An 18,106-nucleotide genomic window follows, 5' to 3' on the forward strand; every position below is an offset into this window, starting at 1 on the left:
ACAACTTTACGGCACTTCTGTCCAGCTCTGAGGACCTCCAAAAATCTTTGTATGCATAAGGGTGAATCATATGAACACCTTATGAGCTGCACTTGGTGCCTTTTTAAGACTTTGTATGGCTCAGTACACTCAGGACATGATCATAGGCAGTGCAGTAGCTGATTTAGGAACTTTATAGGATAGCCTAGTGAGGTGCCCCAGTCCCCACACATATAAACCCTATAGTGGACACACAACAGGAATCAGACAATATCAGCTGAAACACATAACAATTTATCAGGGACTTCTACCCCCGTACAAAAGATATACAGTCCCGGGTATTTGTAGTTTGCATACATAGGACAGAATGGTGACGCCAATCATATTGTCCTCCAGGTAGACAAAGCCACTGTTCCATGATCACCAAGAGGATTGTCAATGTTCCCTTCTCAGGAGTCACATGAAGAAACACTCAGTCTGATGCCTCTTGGGTAAGAGATATTAAGGCCACTTCTGAGAAAGCTGGAGATTCCGCAGAGCAAAAACAACATTAGTCTGAGTCCTGTTCAGAGGGCAAGCGAGGTGGGGTGGGAAATGCAGGCAACGTCCTTCGAAAGGGCAATAAGGCACTCACAGTTTGTAGCGCAGCCCACGTTCACCCCAAAAGCAGCATTTTCAGTCTTCTCCAGAAGGACTTGAATTGTCGGTGACCCAAGAGCCTTCACAAAAAATGCAATGATATGATGTGAGGAGAGAACCTCGTAGATTTGCCCACAACATGCATATAAGTTACGTCAATGTACGGAATATGCTGGCTCAAAATGTTATGCATAATGTCAGAAACGAGGATGGTGTGAACATCATCCATGTAACATGACTAGCTCTTAGGTCAGAGGTGCAGGCACTGGTGGGTTAAGTTCATATCTAATGGGTGATTATGTAGTTTTCGGGGGATGCCGGTCAAGACATGGCCAACAACACCACATTCCCTTGCGCTGAATAATGAGCACTGAGCGCGTAAATAATTCACGTTTTCCAAGGCGTTTGGATAATGTTGACATGATCATGTTTCTGACATTATTTATAACATTAATGAAAGTCATGATATCACCCACCTTCTACATCAGTAAGTACACACGTTATTGTGCACTGCGGGTACAATACACGCTTTCCTCTGAAACCATTCAGTACTCTACGACCCCCAATTATCTGATGAGTCTTTGTCTGAGGCTCTACTACAGGACTAAGTACCGCCGTTTGTCCCTGCTGCATAAAAAAAAAAACAACAAGAAATCCAGTTACAGTCCCCCCTGTTCCTCTGCTTCTGCCTCCTCTCGCCTTCTTCTTTGTCGTTCTCTCCGGGATCTCCAGCACAGAAAGGCTGCCACCAACAAAGCTGCCCCTGCAGCCAGTGCTGCCACCGACACCGCCTTTGCTATGTCCATATGTGGCCCTCGAAATTTGAAGGTGATACACGTGGCAGCAATACCAATCACTAAAGCCACTGCCCCAAAGGGAAAGACGCAGCGATGCCAGGACTTTTCTGCACCACCTGTGGCCAGTGCCAGCTTGTTGAGGGTGGCCGTTGAGTCTGTGGCTGCTTCACCTGTCGGTGGTGGCGGCGGGCCTGGCTTGGCAGCCTGTAGGCATGATAAAGAGTTAGACTTACAGACAGTCATAGTCTTTTGAGTGGAAAAAAAGAAGGTCCCCTCCCCACCGGTTTCACTCTCTAAAGGCAGTAGAGTACTGGGTTCCTCTTCAATGGAATTCGGAAGAAGCAGATTCCCCTCTATTGTGAAGGAGATCTCTCGGATGCTACAACCTTACAGCTTCTCGTCTGCTTCCCACTTGCTGCTCATCACCTGCTCGCCTTCTGTCATCTATTGATCTGGTGGTGTCTTGCAGTCTGAGGCTCCCTGGGTCGTCTTTGCCTCTTTCCTTCTACCTTCTCAGCCTTCGTGCTTGCTCTGGTCTCCAGTTCTTTTCAAAGACGTCTTATTCTCCTTGCTCTTCTCTTTCCTCTGCTAGTTCTCTGACTCTGTCTCTCTCTCTCTCTCTCTGTCTCTTTTGCTCCCTGCTTCTCTCCAGTCTTTCTGCTTATTGGTGGAAGTACAGGATGGTGGGCGAGACTCCCAGACGCTCTCATTAACCCTTTCCTGTGCCCCCCCCCCTCCTGGCACATTGCATTTAGTGATGTTTTTGTAATCGGTAACAATTATACAAGGCTGGAAATTTCCACAAATAACAACAAAGAGAAATGTAGCCAGTGATGAGCGAATGGTGCAGAGATGTATTCTCCTAGTCTCTCTATAGATGACATAAATGCATAATGTATATACAGTACATGTATAATATGTTTGCACGCCCTGCAAACAGACCAAACTGAGTCTGTCCTAGGTGACATAACATGAACAATGCCTATACCACTGGATATCATTAATTTCACCTTATTTTTTAAACAAAATATATGGTGAAAGGTGAGGGAGGCAAGATGAAGAGGTGATGTTATATGCATTACTCTATATTCGATGTACAGGTGAAACTCGAAAAATGTGAATATCGTGCAAAGTTCATTTATTTCAGTAATGCAACTTAAAAGGTGAAACTAATATATTAGAGAGACTCATTACATGCAAAGCTCAAGACGTGATTGGTCATAATTGTGCTGATTATGGGTACAGCTCATGAAACCCCCCTCCCCCCATTACTATGATTTGGGGAGCCCTGTGATCTGCTGGGGTTGGTCACTGTGCTTCATTAAGTCCAGGGTCAGCGCATCCGTCTACCAGGAGATTTTGGAGCACTTCATGCTTCCTTTCCTTTTAAGTTGCATTAGTGAAATACAACAGACTTTTGCATGATATAAAAAAAAATTAGTTTCTCTTGTATGTACTGTCTGTATATAGCAGTCGTTAGCTGTCCAGCCATGCTGGGAGTTCTACCTTTGCAACAGCTGGAGGTCCACATTTTGGAGAAAACTTCTTTTGAAGAAGCATCATGATGCTGCTTCTTCTACAACAGTGGTCTTCAATCTGTGGGCCTCCAGATCTTGCAAAACTACAACTCCAAGGATGCCCGGACAGCTGTTGTCGGAGACCACTGATATATGGGATATCAATAGTACTTGAGTCAAACCTTAGGCTCTGAGCCAGTGGTTCCCAACCTTTTTCGGCTTAGGGCACCACTCGCAAAGAAAAAAAAACAAAACATATTAGGCACCGTACTTTTCCAGCATCATCCTCACCTTTTTCCCCCACAAATACCTCCAGTCTCACACACACACAATGCCTCCAGCAGCCTCACACACACAATGCCTCCAGCAGCCTCACACACACAATGCCTCCAGCAGCCTCACACACACACACACAATGCCTCCAGCAGCCTCACACACACACACACACACAATGCCTCCAGCAGCCTCACACACACACACAATGCCTCCAGCAGCCTCACACACACACACAATGCCTCCAGCAGCCTCACACACACACACACAATGCCTCCAGCAGCCTCACACACACACACAATGCCTCCAGCAGCCTCACACACACACACACACAATGCCTCCAGCAGCCTCACACACACACACACAATGCCTCCAGCAGCCTCACACACACACACAATGCCTCCAGCAGCCTCACACACACACACAATGCCTCCAGCAGCCTCACACACACACACACACACACACACACACACACACAATGCCTCCAGCAGCCTCACACACACACTCACAATGCCTCCAGCAGCCTCACACACACAATGCCTCCAGCAGCCTCACACACACACACTCACAATGCCTCCAGCAGCCTCACACTCACAATGCCTCCAGCAGCCTCACACACACACTCACAATGCCTCCAGCAGCCTCACACACACACACTCACAATGCCTCCAGCAGCCTCACACACACACACAATGCCTCCAGCAGCCTCACACACACAATGCCTCCAGCAGCCTCACACACACACACAATGCCTCCAGCAGCCTCACACACACACTCACAATGTCTCCAGCAGCCTCACACACACACTCACAATGTCTCCAGCAGCCTCACACACACAATGCCTCCAGCAGCCTCACACACACACTCACAATGTCTCCAGCAGCCTCACACACACAATGCCTCCAGCAGCCTCACACACACACAATGCCTCCAGCAGCCTCACACACACACACACACAATGCTTCCAGCAGCCTCACACACACACATACAATGCCTCCAGCAGCCTCACACACACACAATGCCTCCAGCAGCCTCACACACACACACAATGCCTCCAGCAGCCTCACACACACAATGCCTCCAGCAGCCTCACACACACACACACACACACACACACAATGCCTCCAGCAGCCTCACACACACACAATGCCTCCAGCAGCCTCACACACACACAATGCCTCCAGCAGCCTCACACACACAATGCCTCCAGCAGCCTCACACACACACAATGCCTCCAGCAGCCTCACACACAATGCCTCCAGCAGCCTCACACACACAATGCCTCCAGCAGCCTCACACACACACAATGCCTCCAGCAGCCTCACACACACACAATGCCTCCAGCAGCCTCACACACACAATGCCTCCAGCAGCCTCACACACACACACAATGCCTCCAGCAGCCTCACACACACACAATGCCTCCAGCAGCCTCACACACACAATGCCTCCAGCAGCCTCACACACACACACACACAATGCCTCCAGCAGCCTCACACACACACACACACACAATGCCTCCAGCAGCCTCACACACACAGTGCCTCCAGCAGCCTCACACACACACACAATGCCTCCAGCAGCCTCACACACACAATGCCTCCAGCAGCCTCACACACACACACACAATTCCTCCAGCAGCCTCACACATACACACAATGCCTCCAGCAGCCTCACACACACACACACACAATGCCTCCAGCAGCCTCACACACACACACACACACACACACACACACAATGTCTCCAGCAGCCTCACACAGACAATGCCTCCAGCAGCCTCACACACACAATGCCTCCAGCAGCCTCACACACACACACAATGCCTCCAGCAGCCTCACACACACACAATGCCTCCAGCAGCCTCACACACACACTCACAATGTCTCCAGCAGCCTCACACACACAATGCCTCCAGCAGCCTCACACACACACAATGCCTCCAGCAGCCTCACACACACACACACACAATGCTTCCAGCAGCCTCACACACACACATACAATGCCTCCAGCAGCCTCACACACACACAATGCCTCCAGCAGCCTCACACACACACACACACACACAATGCCTCCAGCAGCCTCACACACACAATGCCTCCAGCAGCCTCACACACACACACACACAATGCCTCCAGCAGCCTCACACACACACAATGCCTCCAGCAGCCTCACACACACACAATGCCTCCAGCAGCCTCACACACACAATGCCTCCAGAAGCCTCACACACACACAATGCCTCCAGCAGCCTCACACACACACACAATGCCTCCAGCAGCCTCACACACACAATGCCTCCAGCAGCCTCACACACACACACAATGCCTCCAGCAGCCTCACACACACACAATGCCTCCAGCAGCCTCACACACACAATGCCTCCGGCAGCCTCACACACACAGTGCCTCCAGCAGCCTCACACACACACACAATGCCTCCAGCAGCCTCACACACACACACAATGCCTCCAGCAGCCTCACACACACACACATACAATGCCTCCAGCGGCCTCACATACACACACACACAGTGCCTCCAGCGGCCTCACACAATGCCTCCAGTGGCCTCACGCACACACAATGCCTCCAGCAGCCTCACACACACAATGCCTCCAGCAGCCTCACACACACACACACAATTCCTCCAGCAGCCTCACACATACACACAATGCCTCCAGCAGCCTCACACACACACACACACAATGCCTCCAGCAGCCTCACACACACACACACACACACACACACAATGTCTCCAGCAGCCTCACACAGACAATGCCTCCAGCAGCCTCACACACACAATGCCTCCAGCAGCCTCACACACACATACAATGCCTCCAGCAGCCTCACACACACAATGCCTCCAGCAGCCTCACACACACACACACACACAATGTCTCCAGCAGCCTCACACACACAATGCCTCAAGCGGCCTCACACACACACACACAGTGCCTCCAGCGGCCTCACACACACAGTGCCTCCGGCAGCCTCACACACACAGTGCCTCCAGCAGCCTCACACACACACACAATGCCTCCAGCAGCCTCACACACACACACACACACACACACACACAATGCCTCCAGCAGCCTCACACACACACACAATGCCTCCAGCAGCCTCACACACACACACAATGCCTCCAGCGGCCTCACATACACACACACAGTGCCTCCAGCGGCCTCACACAATGCCTCCAGCGGCCTCACACACACACAATGCCTCCAGCAGCCTCACACACACAATGCCTCCAGCAGCCTCACACACACAATGCCTCCAGCAGCCTCACACACACAGTGCCTCCAACGGCCTCACACACACACACAATGCCTCCAGCAGCCTCACACACACAATGCCTCCAGCAGCCTCACACACACAATGCCTCCAGCGGCCTCACACACACACAGTGCCTCCAGCAGCCTCACACACACAATGCCTCCAGCGGCCTCACACACACACACACACACAATGCCTCCAGCAGCCTCACACACACAAGGCCTCCAGCAGCCTCACACACAATGCCTCCAGCAGCCTCACACACACACACACACACACAGTGCCTCCAGCAGCCTCACACACACAATGCCTCCAGTGGCCTCACACACACAATGCCTCCAGCAGCCTCACACACACACAATGCCTCCAGCAGCCTCACACACACAATGCCTCCAGCAGCCTCACACACACACAATGCCTCCAGCAGCCTCACACACACACACAATGCCTCCAGCAGCCTCACACACACAATGCCTCCAGCAGCCTCACACACACACAATGCCTCCAGCAGCCTCACACACACACAATGCCTCCAGCAGCCTCACACACACACACACAATGCCTCCAGCAGCCTCACACACAAACAATGCCTCCAGCAGCCTCACACACACACAATGCCTCCAGCAGCCTCACACACACAATGCCTCCAGCAGCCTCACACACACACACACAATGCCTCCAGCAGCCTCACACACACACACACACACACACACACACAATGTCTCCAGCAGCCTCACACACACAATGCCTCCAGCAGCCTCACACACACAATGCCTCCAGCAGCCTCACACACACAATGCCTCCAGCAGCCTCACACACACAATGCCTCCAGCAGCCTCACACACACACACACACACACAATGTCTCCAGCAGCCTCACACACACAATGCCTCCAGCAGCCTCACACACACAATGCCTCCAGCAGCCTCACACACACAATGCCTTCAGCAGCCTCACACACACAATGCCTCCAGCAGCCTCACACACACACACACAATGTCTCCAGCAGCCTCACACACACAATGCCTCAAGCGGCCTCACACACACACACACAGTGCCTCCAGCGGCCTCACACACACAGTGCCTCCGGCAGCCTCACACACACAGTGCCTCCAGCAGCCTCACACACACACACAATGCCTCCAGCAGCCTCACACACACACACAATGCCTCCAGCAGCCTCACACACACACACATACAATGCCTCCAGCGGCCTCACATACACACACACACAGTGCCTCCAGCGGCCTCACACAATGCCTCCAGTGGCCTCACGCACACACAATGCCTCCAGCAGCCTCACACACACAATGCCTCCAGCAGCCTCACACACACAATGCCTCCAGCAGCCTCACACACACAGTGCCTCCAGCGGCCTCACACACACACACACAGTGCCTCCAGCAGCCTCACACACACAATGCCTCCAGCGGCCTCACACACACACACACAATGCCTCCAGCAGCCTCACACACACAATGCCTCCAGCAGCCTCACACACACACAATGCCTCCAGCAGCCTCACACACACACACACACACACACACACACAGTGCCTCCAGCAGCCTCACACACACAATGCCTCCAGCAGCCACACACACAATGCCACCAGCAGCCTCACACTTACAATGCCTCCAGCAGCCTCACACACACAATGCCTCCAGCAGCCTCACACACACACACACACACACAGTGCCTCCAGCAGCCTCACACACACAATGCCTCCAGCAGCCTCACACACACACACACACAATGCCTCCAGCAGCCTCACACACACACACAATGCCTCCAGCAGCCTCATACACACACAATGCCTCCAGCAGCCTCACACATATACACAATGCCTCCAGCAGCCTCACACACACAGTGCCTTCAGCAGCCTCACACACACAATGCCTCCAGCAGCCTCACACACACAATGCCTCCAGCGGCCTCACACACACACACACACACACAGTGCCTCCAGCAGCCTCACACACACAATGCCTCCAGCAGCCTCACACATACACACAATGTCTCCAGCAGCCTCACACACACAATGCCTCCAGCGGCCTCACACATACATACAGTGCCTCCAGCAGCCTCACACACACAATGCCTCCAGCGGCCTCACACACTTACAATGCCTCCAGCAGCCTCACACACACACAATGCCTCCAGCAGCCTCATACACACAATGCCTCCAGCAGCCTCACACATACACACAATGCCTCCAGCAGCCTCATACACACAGTGCCTCCAGCAGCCTCACACACACACACACACACAATGCCTCCAGCAGCCTCACACACACACAATGCCTCCAGCAGCCTCACACACACAATGCCTCCAGCGGCCTCACACACACACACAACACACACACAGTGCCTCCAGCAGCCTCACACACACAATGCCTCCAGCAGCCTCACACATACACACAATACCTCCAGCAGCCTCACACACACAATGCCTCCAGCGGCCTCACACATACATACAGTGCCTCCAGCAGCCTCACACACACAATGCCTCCAGCGGCCTCACACACACAATGCCTCCAGCGGCCTCACACACGAACAATGCCTCCAGCAGCCTCACACACACAATGCCTCCAGCGGCCTCACACACGAACAATGCCTCCAGCAGCCTCACACACAAACACACACAGTGCTTCCATTTAACTCCTCCCCCTGGCTATTACCTTCATTCACCCCCACCATGCTATTGCCTCCATCATTCAACCCCCCTATTGCCTCCATCATTCACCCCCCCACCCCTCGCTATTGCCTCCCTCATTCAATCCGCCCATTGCCTCCATTATTTACCTCCCCTATTGCCTCCATCATTCCCCCCCCGCTATTGCCTCCATCATTCAACCCGCCCATTGCCTCCATTATTTACCTCCCCTATTGCCTCCATCATTCAACCCCCCCCATTGCCTCCATCATTCAACACCCCCATTGCCTCCATCATTCACCCCCACCCCCGCTATTGCCTCCATCATTCAACCCGCCCATTGCCTCCATTATTGACCTCCCCTATTGCCTCCATCATTCACCCCTGCCTCCATAATTCAACCTCCCCATTGCCTCCATCATTCAACCCGCCCATTGCCTCCATTATTGACCTCCCCTATTGCCTCCATTATTCACCCCCCCCCGCTATTGCCTCCATCATTCAACCCCCCCATTGCCTCCATCATTCAACCCGCTCATTGTCTCCATTATTGACCCCCCCTTTTGCCTCCATCACTCATCCCCCCCCACCATTAACTCAATTATTCACCCCCACCCCTCTGCTATTGCCTCCATCTTTCAATCAACAACTGCCCAGTACTGTCACCCCCACTGCGCTGCTATTGTATCCATTCACCCTCCGTTTTTTGTCTCCATTCACCCCCCGTTCCAACTCTCATACATTACCTGCTGACGACTCACTGCTGACCCTTCCGGCCAGGGGGGGAAATAAAAAAATAATAAACAAATCATCCATTTTTCCACTGGACACTCGGGCACCCCTGGTAGTGCTTAGACAGAAAGAACAGCTGTCATTCCCTTGGGTGATATAATGCCATAATAGCTGCAAAGAGGCCCACCACCTTAGAGGGCCCAAACCTGTGGACAGAAGATGTCATAGATACCTCAGCATCTGAATAAATGCTACAAATTCCTGCAAGATTAATGGACGTTTTCCAAGGACATGCAGCTCACCCAGTGGTTCCAAGAAGAGATGAACTAGGGGCAACAACTCCTTTACCACATCTGAGGACACCAGTTGCACAATGCTTGAGGGATCCAGTTATAGATTTTGCATTGGAGCCAAGGATGATGAAAATGTTGCATATCTGATGTTTACAGGGCGTAAAAAGAACCAAGTGTCAGAGAAAAATATCAGGACAGAGCCAACAAATGAACAGGGATCACTTAAAGAGTACCTCTCATGATCTTGATACATTTTATAATTCTCCCAGTTCACTGCCCCCATCATGATAAACCACCCCCTGCCTTTATTTTTATTATTTTTTTGTTTTCTACCTTGATATCGCTCTGTATTTTCTGCTCAGTTGTAGTCAGATTCACAGACTGGGAAGGGGCGTTCCCCAGCAGGTGTTACATCATCTGAAGTCATACAGGGGAGAACTTCCTCCCTCACTCTGCTACACACAGCCCAGAGCAGTTCAGTGTAAGATGAGCTATGATTGGCTAAGGCTGAACACCCTCGCCCTACTCCCCTCAGCATTTCTTGATTTTGGGCTTCTGCTAGGCCGGCAGGAGTCCAAAGTCTGTGCAAGAGACGGGGGAGAAATGTTCTCTGGACAAGTAGGGAGACACCTAGTGGCAGCTTTTTTAAACACAAATAAAACATAGAAAACTTTTTTTTTTTAAACAAAGTACCATTAGAAAGATTTTTTATTTACCATAAGGAGTGCCATAGCAAAAATGAGTTTTAATAAGAGTGCCAATTTAACCTTTAACATCATTATGGATGGCCGTGTGGGTGAGTGTCATTCACCTGGGGAAGAGATGGCAACAGGATACACTAAGGAAAGAATATACCGTATTTATCGGGGTATACCACGCACCGGCCTATAACATGCACCCTCATTTTATCAAGGATATTTGGGTAAAAAAAGTTTTCCTTGGTAAAATGAGGGTGCGTGTGTGTGCATGCATATACCCCGATACACTGTTTCTGACCCCGCAGAAGCCCCCAGGAAAGGCAGGGGGAGAGAGGCCGTCGCTGCCCGCTTCTCTCCCCCTGCCTTTCCTGGGGTCTAGAGTCCTGCTGCCGCCGCTTCTCTCCCGCTGGCTATCTGCGCCGCTGCCCGTTCTCTCCCCCTGACTATCAGTGCCGGCGCCCCATTGCCGGCCCCGATAGCCAGGGGGAGAGAAGCGGCGCCGACAGCCAGGGGGAGAGAAGGGGCAGCGGCACCCATTGCCGGCACCGATGACCCGTTGCCTCCCCCATCCCCGGTTGTGTAATTACCTGTTGCCGGGGTCGGGTCCGCGCTGCTTCAGGCCTCCGGTCTAAAGGGGCAGCGGCCTCTGCACCTACAAAGCTGCTGCAGTTCATTGATTTAAAGCGCCCGCTTTAAATCATTGAACTGCAGCAGCTTATCGGTGTATAACACGCAGGTAGACTTTAAGCTAAAAATTTTTGCCTAAACAGTGCGTGTTATACGCCGATAAATACGGTAAGTTGGTGGAAGAAGTGTCATGTTCTGGGCAACGTTCTGCTGGGAACTGTGGTGAGGCCGCACCTCACAACTGTGTGGTGCCGGGCCGATTAGGGCTAGGGGCCACTGACTGTGGGCAGAGGTTCAGGCAGGGTAGGGTTAAAGTAGCCCCCCCCCCTCCCCTCTCCCTATCTTGGTTGCTCCCAGGCTGGTTAGCCAATTAGAGTATGGGCAAGGGGTCACATGGGGGGAAGGGGCTGGGCTGTCCACCCAGGGTATAAGGGAGGGTCCTTCATCCCTGCAGGCCCCCTTTTGTACCTGCGTCCAGCAGAGAAGGTCCCCGCCCTCCCTCCCCTTTTATTGTTGTACGGGGTTTTTTCCCCTTTTGAATTTTGTACCTCCCCCCCCCCTTTCATATATATATATATATATATATATATATATATATATATATATATAATAAAAAGAAGTTTAAAAAAAAGAAAAAAAGGAACTGGTGGAGAAATCTTACCTTCTGTTCGTTTCATTTGATGGATGTTTATTTTTGGTTGTAGTTTGTTAAGTCACCGCTGGCGGTAAAGGAGAGAAATCCATGGAGAGGTGGAGGGGGAAGGCTCTTAGGCCCGGCGGCTGTGGGGCTCCCCCTGGTTTGGCGACCTCATGGAGGTTGGACGGTTTGGTTACTATGTTAACAGTGTTATGACTAAATAAAAGCTATGGCCGACCCCCATGTCCACCAAAAAATTAATAAGTTGTTGGAGTGTTTTTTATATGCAAGGTTTACATGACGGGGAGGGGGAAAGTTAAGAGGTAAGAGGAAGTTGGTCATTGAACACAGTCTTACCGGGTTTAAAGGACCTAGAAAATGCTGGTAATGTCTAGATACCAGATTCCACAGATTACCCTCAGAGGTTTATGCAGTCTAGTCCTCGATGGGCCAGAGCTGTTTTGGCATGCAAAGAGTAAACTGCACACAGTGGTTTTAATGTTATGCCTAATGGAGACAGTTGTCTCCAGCACATTTCGAATCTTCAGAGAGCTTGTTCATCGCCTCTTTAGTTGTAAATTGTCAGTAAAGTGTATTCATTCATACACATAACGGCACAAAAGAGCAAAACGAGTTTATGGCTACAGTTTTGAAACGTTAAATAGTTGCATAAAATGCAAAGTATATTATTCACTATGAATTCTGTCTCACTGGATCAAGTCTGATCCATGGAGGCTGCACCTTACAATTACAGGCCCTAAAGGATCTGCTGCAGTTGTCTTTATGCCAGATTCCACAGGTCACCTACAGGGGTATATGCAGTCTAGTCCTCAATGGGTCAGAGCTGTTTTGGTGGCTCAAGGGTGAACTACACATTATTAGGCAGGTGTTTTTATGTTATGCCTAGTGGAGACAGTTAATTGCCAGTAAGTTGTATACAATCATGCACATAAAGGCACAAAAGAGTAAAAAGTCTTTGTGACTATGGTTTTAAAGCTTTCAATAGTTGCATAAAATTCAGAGTATATTATTTACTATGAATTCTGTCACACTGGGATATTATGTACTTGAAACAAATCCTGCAAGTGACAATGGAGTGTTTTCTATACACTTTGTAAGGAATTACAATAGTTCTGCAATAATATGTTAAATTCTTAGAAAATAGCAAATCATCCTCTTTAGCATGAGAGCCATTCGGTATGCACAGCTTATGGGGCTGAAATACCATCTCATATGATCATAATATGATTCTGCTTCCAAACCTGTGTAAAGGTGGGTTCACAATACGTTTCTTACAATCCGGCTGACCTGACCCGCATTTAATTCATTTGAATGAGCCGACTGGAGTCAGATAAGTGACTGCAGTCGGCTCATTTTTGTCAGGTTCAATGCATTTATAGCAACCAGATATATATATATATATATATATATATATGTATGTAATTCCATTGAATTGAATACTGCAGTACCAGACACAACCGTATGGAAGATTTAGGGTGGGTTCACACTACGTTTATTACATATGGTTTTGTAACCGGACCTAAAACCGGTATACCACTGTTTTAGGTCCCGATACGGGCAAAAATGAGCTGACCAAAGTCACTATCTGACTCCGGTCGGCTCATTCATGTAATAAACGTAGTGTGAACCCACCCTAAATCTTCCATGGGGTTGTGTCTGGTACTGCAGTACTCAATTCAATGGAATTACACACACACACACACACATATATATATATATATATATATATATATATATATATGTATACACCTGGTTGCTATAAATGTATTGAACCTGGCATAGTGTGAAATGCCCTGTTTAAAAATACCATAGAACAGTGGTCTCCATACTGTGGCCTAGACAGGAGTCTCCATATTCAGACCTGGAAAGCCAACGGCTGTGGGAGCAGCACTGGATGAGGAACCATTTTTCCTAAGTCTTTTGTATATAGGTAATAATGTATACACAGAGGCGGCTCTACCAATTAGGCCATTTAGGCCGCTGCCTAAGGCCTCGCTCTGGTTGGGGCCTCGCTCTGGTTGGGGCCTCGCTCTGGCCCCATAGCAACAGTGGAGCAGAGCAGCGAGGAGGAGGATGCGCACGTGCGCATGGTAAGTTACCTGTATGTTGTACGTCATCTTCAGTGTTCCGACCACCACTCCTCCGGTCCCGGGACCTACTGCTATGGCCTGTAGGCCATAGCAGTAGATTGTGACCCAGGACCGGAGGAGTGGTGGTCCGAATACTGAAGTGGGGCTGTACACAGGCATACAGCCTCCCGCCATACACTGTATATGGCTGAAGGCTGTATGTCTGTGGGGGAACATAATGCACCTAATGTGGGGAACTATACTGCACCTAATGTGGGGGAACTATACTGCACCTAATGTGGGGGAACTATACTGCACCTAATGTGGGGATCTATACTGCCCCTAATGTGGGGAGCTATACTGCCCCTAATGTGGTGGAACTATACTGCACCTAATGTGGGGGAAAAATTCACTGATGTGGTCTAAAATGGCAGATAATCCTTAACCCCAAGTGCAGATGTGCACTGTAAGCTGGGGTAGAGGTCCTGCATTTATGGACCACAATATAGGTTCACTACTGTGGTAGATGTAACAATAACAATGACCTAATGTGGGGGAACTATACTGCACCTAATGTGGGGCGCTATACTGCCAATCTAATGTGGGGGAACTGTACTGCACCTAATGTGGGGGAACTGTACTGCACCTAATGTGGAGGAACTGTACTGCACACCTAATGTGGGGGAACTGTACTGCACACCTAATGTGGGGGAACTGTACTGCCAACCTAATGTGGGGGAACTGTACTGCACACCTAATGTGGGGGAACTGTACTGCACACCTAATGTGGGGGAACTGTACTGCCAACCTAATGTGGGGGAACTGTACTGCCAACCTAATGTGGGGGAACTATACTGCACACCTAATGTGGGGGAACTGTACTGCCAACCTAATGTGGGGGAACTATACTGCCAACCTAATGTGTGGGGACTTATCCTGCATCTATATGAGTGCAGGTCTGTGTGCATGCAAGCAACAGTGTATTTGTGTGTGTGTGTGTGTGTATGTATATATATATATATATATATATATATATATATACATGCACGCACATGCGCGGCGTGAGTTTGTGCTTTAGGGTGCACACAGTAATGCAATAGGCTGCGTACGCCTATGATCACAGTACAAGAATAATACACAGTGATGTCAAAGTACAGGGATAATACACAGTGACATCACAGTACCAAGGGGTAGATTTATCAAAACCTGTGCAGAGGAAAAGGTGACCAGTTGCCCATAGCAACCAGATCACTTCTTTCATTTCTGAAAAGGCCTCTGAAAAATGAAAGAAGTGATTAGTTGCTATTGGCAACTGATCATTTTTTTCTCTTGCACAGGTTTTCATAAATCTACTCCTAAGTGATTATTTATGGTTTATTTTTATTATCGCTTGCATGTATTATGTTCATGGGGGCCTCATGTCCAAGATTTGCCTAAGAACTCAGAAAGTCTAGAGCTGCCTCTGTGTATACATGGTCGTTCAGTGTAAGTATAGAAACATGACATCTTAGTAGATGTAGGCTATGGTACCTTCGATCAGGGCTCCTTAAAAAGTACCTGTTACCAAATAATCTTTTCTAAACTAACTTAGGCTATGTTCCCTAACTACTCCTAACACTCCTCCCACCCTTAAAAAAAATGTCAGAGCTTTAAAAAGCTGTGTATCATACCTTTATTCGTGCTCACATAGTACAATCTCCCAGCAGGAGAAAGTGGGCATTTCCCAGCAGGCATGACATCACTGAAGCCTGCTGGGGGACCATTTCCGCCCTCACATGGTTGCCGCTCTGGGATGAATAGAAGTCCTCAGGCTCTGTGCATCTTCAGCGAGGCTCTATGCATGTTTCAGTGAGGCTCTTTGCAGCTGTCAATCAAGCTCAGTGTAGAGAGGCAGTTCCTGAGTTTGGTCTCCTGCCAGTCCGGGAGGAGACCAAACTCACTGTATTACTTGAGGCAGGGAACAGAACAGAGTCACCTAGTGGCCGTTTTTTCTATTACATTATGAACATATTTATGTTGATAATTTTAAAAGCAAATGAATGGGAAAGTGTCTGCTAATTACACAGGGAACACTATATTAAAAGTTTTATTTGGTACTCATTAATGTTCCTAAGACTCATACCAGATACCCCAAGACCATGATGAGTACCTTCTTACAATCGCCACAAGACTAGCCTCATCAAAAGGGTTTGGAGGCATATACGGAGCCATGTCAGGTTTATACATTTTTGGGATAAACATTATTATATAGAGCATGGACATCTCAACACGTTGTTGTTCCCACTTTGCTTACACAACAGTCCCAGCCAAAGTTGGCAACACTTTTCCATCACATTGACTCTATCACAGTGTCTCATAACTGACCTGAAGTCCACCCTATGAAGCTAGTCAATTACGTAAGATATGTGTCGGCTGAACATGCCCGTTTGACGGGACCAGCCATCAATCTAATGTGTAAGGATACCTCTCGACTTTTTCCTGACAGCAGATATTAGGGAATGTAAAGATCAGTCGAATTGTAACTGCTTGCTTCTTTTTGATTTCAGGATGATAAGGTGCGGCTAGAGGTGTCTGAACAATTCAATACACATAACTACTTGGCCTGGGAGGAGTATGCATGTGAAGGTGGGAGAAGGTAGAAAATAAACAAGCCACAGAATTCTTGAGAGGAAGTCCTGAGTAGAACTTAAAAAAAAAAAAAAAAAAAAAAACCACAATAACGCATTTCTGGGTTTATCTCCCCCTTCATCACAGTCATGGAGGGGGTTGGCAGAGAGAGGTGTTCTGACAGCTAACTCATGTGTGTGGCCTGCTTAACAGAGCCAGCAAGGAAGACACAACCAAAAGGCTACTTTCACACTGCCAATGCGCACCGCCCAAAAACTGCCGGATCCCATTGACTATAATGGGGTCTGTCGGGCGCCGTTATTTATAGTGGGAGAAAAAGAGGGCACATGCACTAATTTTTCTCCTGCTATTCTCCTCTCATTTTTTCAATGGCTGCTGTACAGCCGGGATATAATGGCAGTGTGAAAGAAGGATAAAGTGCACCAAGCATGCAAAAGAACCACCCTAAGGATTTGTTCACACGGTGTTAGGTGGAATTCTGCATGAATATTTCGCTTGGAAATTCTGCTGCAGCAGAGGCCCATTGATTTCAATGGGATCCTGCTGCACTGTGCACACAGCAGAATCCCGTTTCTGGTGTCCATGGATTCTGAAATACATTGCTGTCTATGACTGCATTTACGACTGTCGGACCATTCAAATGTGCAGAATTCCGCACGGAATCGGCCGTGCGAACATGGCCTTGCAGAGCCAGTCTGCAAAAATGCTTGAGACAACCAGCAACAGGGACCCCAATGGCACCAATCTGCAACAGTGAAAGAGAGAGGTTGAGTCTTTGGCAGATATAGTGAGGGACCCTCATATACCCCCTAAGCTTGTGCCACTTACTTCTGAATGTATGTATGGGATGAATGTATGCAATATAGGTGCCCCAACGTTTATACTAGGGGAGAGTTGGTCTTGTCTAGCAGGGGGGCAGCCATTCTATGGACCAAATCAATACACTAGACCACTCAAATGATCACATGTGAAGACCACTGACAACTATAATGGCTCATAGATTTCTTAGGCCCACCTTGTCTTACAACAATAGGATCTCAGGGGCTATTTCCATTGGTGCACATCCTTTACACGCAGACTGCTACCCCCAAATAGTAAACAAGTTGGTACAATCATCAAAAGTGAATTACAGAATAACTTGTTGGCAAAACAGTAGAACTAATAAAATATTCCCAGTATGACTGAAATCAGTACAGATATGAGACGATGGCCTTGACAAAAATAAATAAAATATTATTCTCCGCCGAGTTTCTATTAAACTATTGT

The 18,106-nt window shown here is 49.1% G+C and overlaps 1 protein-coding gene across 12 annotated transcripts in view; it reads right to left on the minus strand.

Annotated features, from left to right (window-relative positions):
* Window positions 1–252: 252 nt before the first annotated feature.
* TEDC2 (tubulin epsilon and delta complex 2) overlaps window positions 253–18,106 on the minus strand; it is a 206,158-nt gene continuing 188,304 nt past the window's right edge. For 8 of the 12 annotated variants that reach the window (XM_056533680.1, XM_056533681.1, XM_056533677.1 and 5 more), the window contains 3 exons: window positions 10,170–10,303; window positions 9,882–10,073; window positions 253–2,286 (listed from right to left, as the gene is read on the minus strand). The gene's annotated coding sequence lies outside the window, so the exon portion shown is untranslated. The remainder of the gene's footprint in view (window positions 2,287–9,881; window positions 10,074–10,169; window positions 10,304–18,106) is intronic. The other 4 variants (XM_056533682.1, XM_056533683.1, XM_056533678.1 and 1 more) reach the window with 4 other exon arrangements.

This window comes from Hyla sarda, chromosome 8, assembly GCF_029499605.1.
Source record: "Hyla sarda isolate aHylSar1 chromosome 8, aHylSar1.hap1, whole genome shotgun sequence".
Taxonomy (NCBI): Eukaryota; Metazoa; Chordata; class Amphibia; order Anura; family Hylidae; genus Hyla; species Hyla sarda.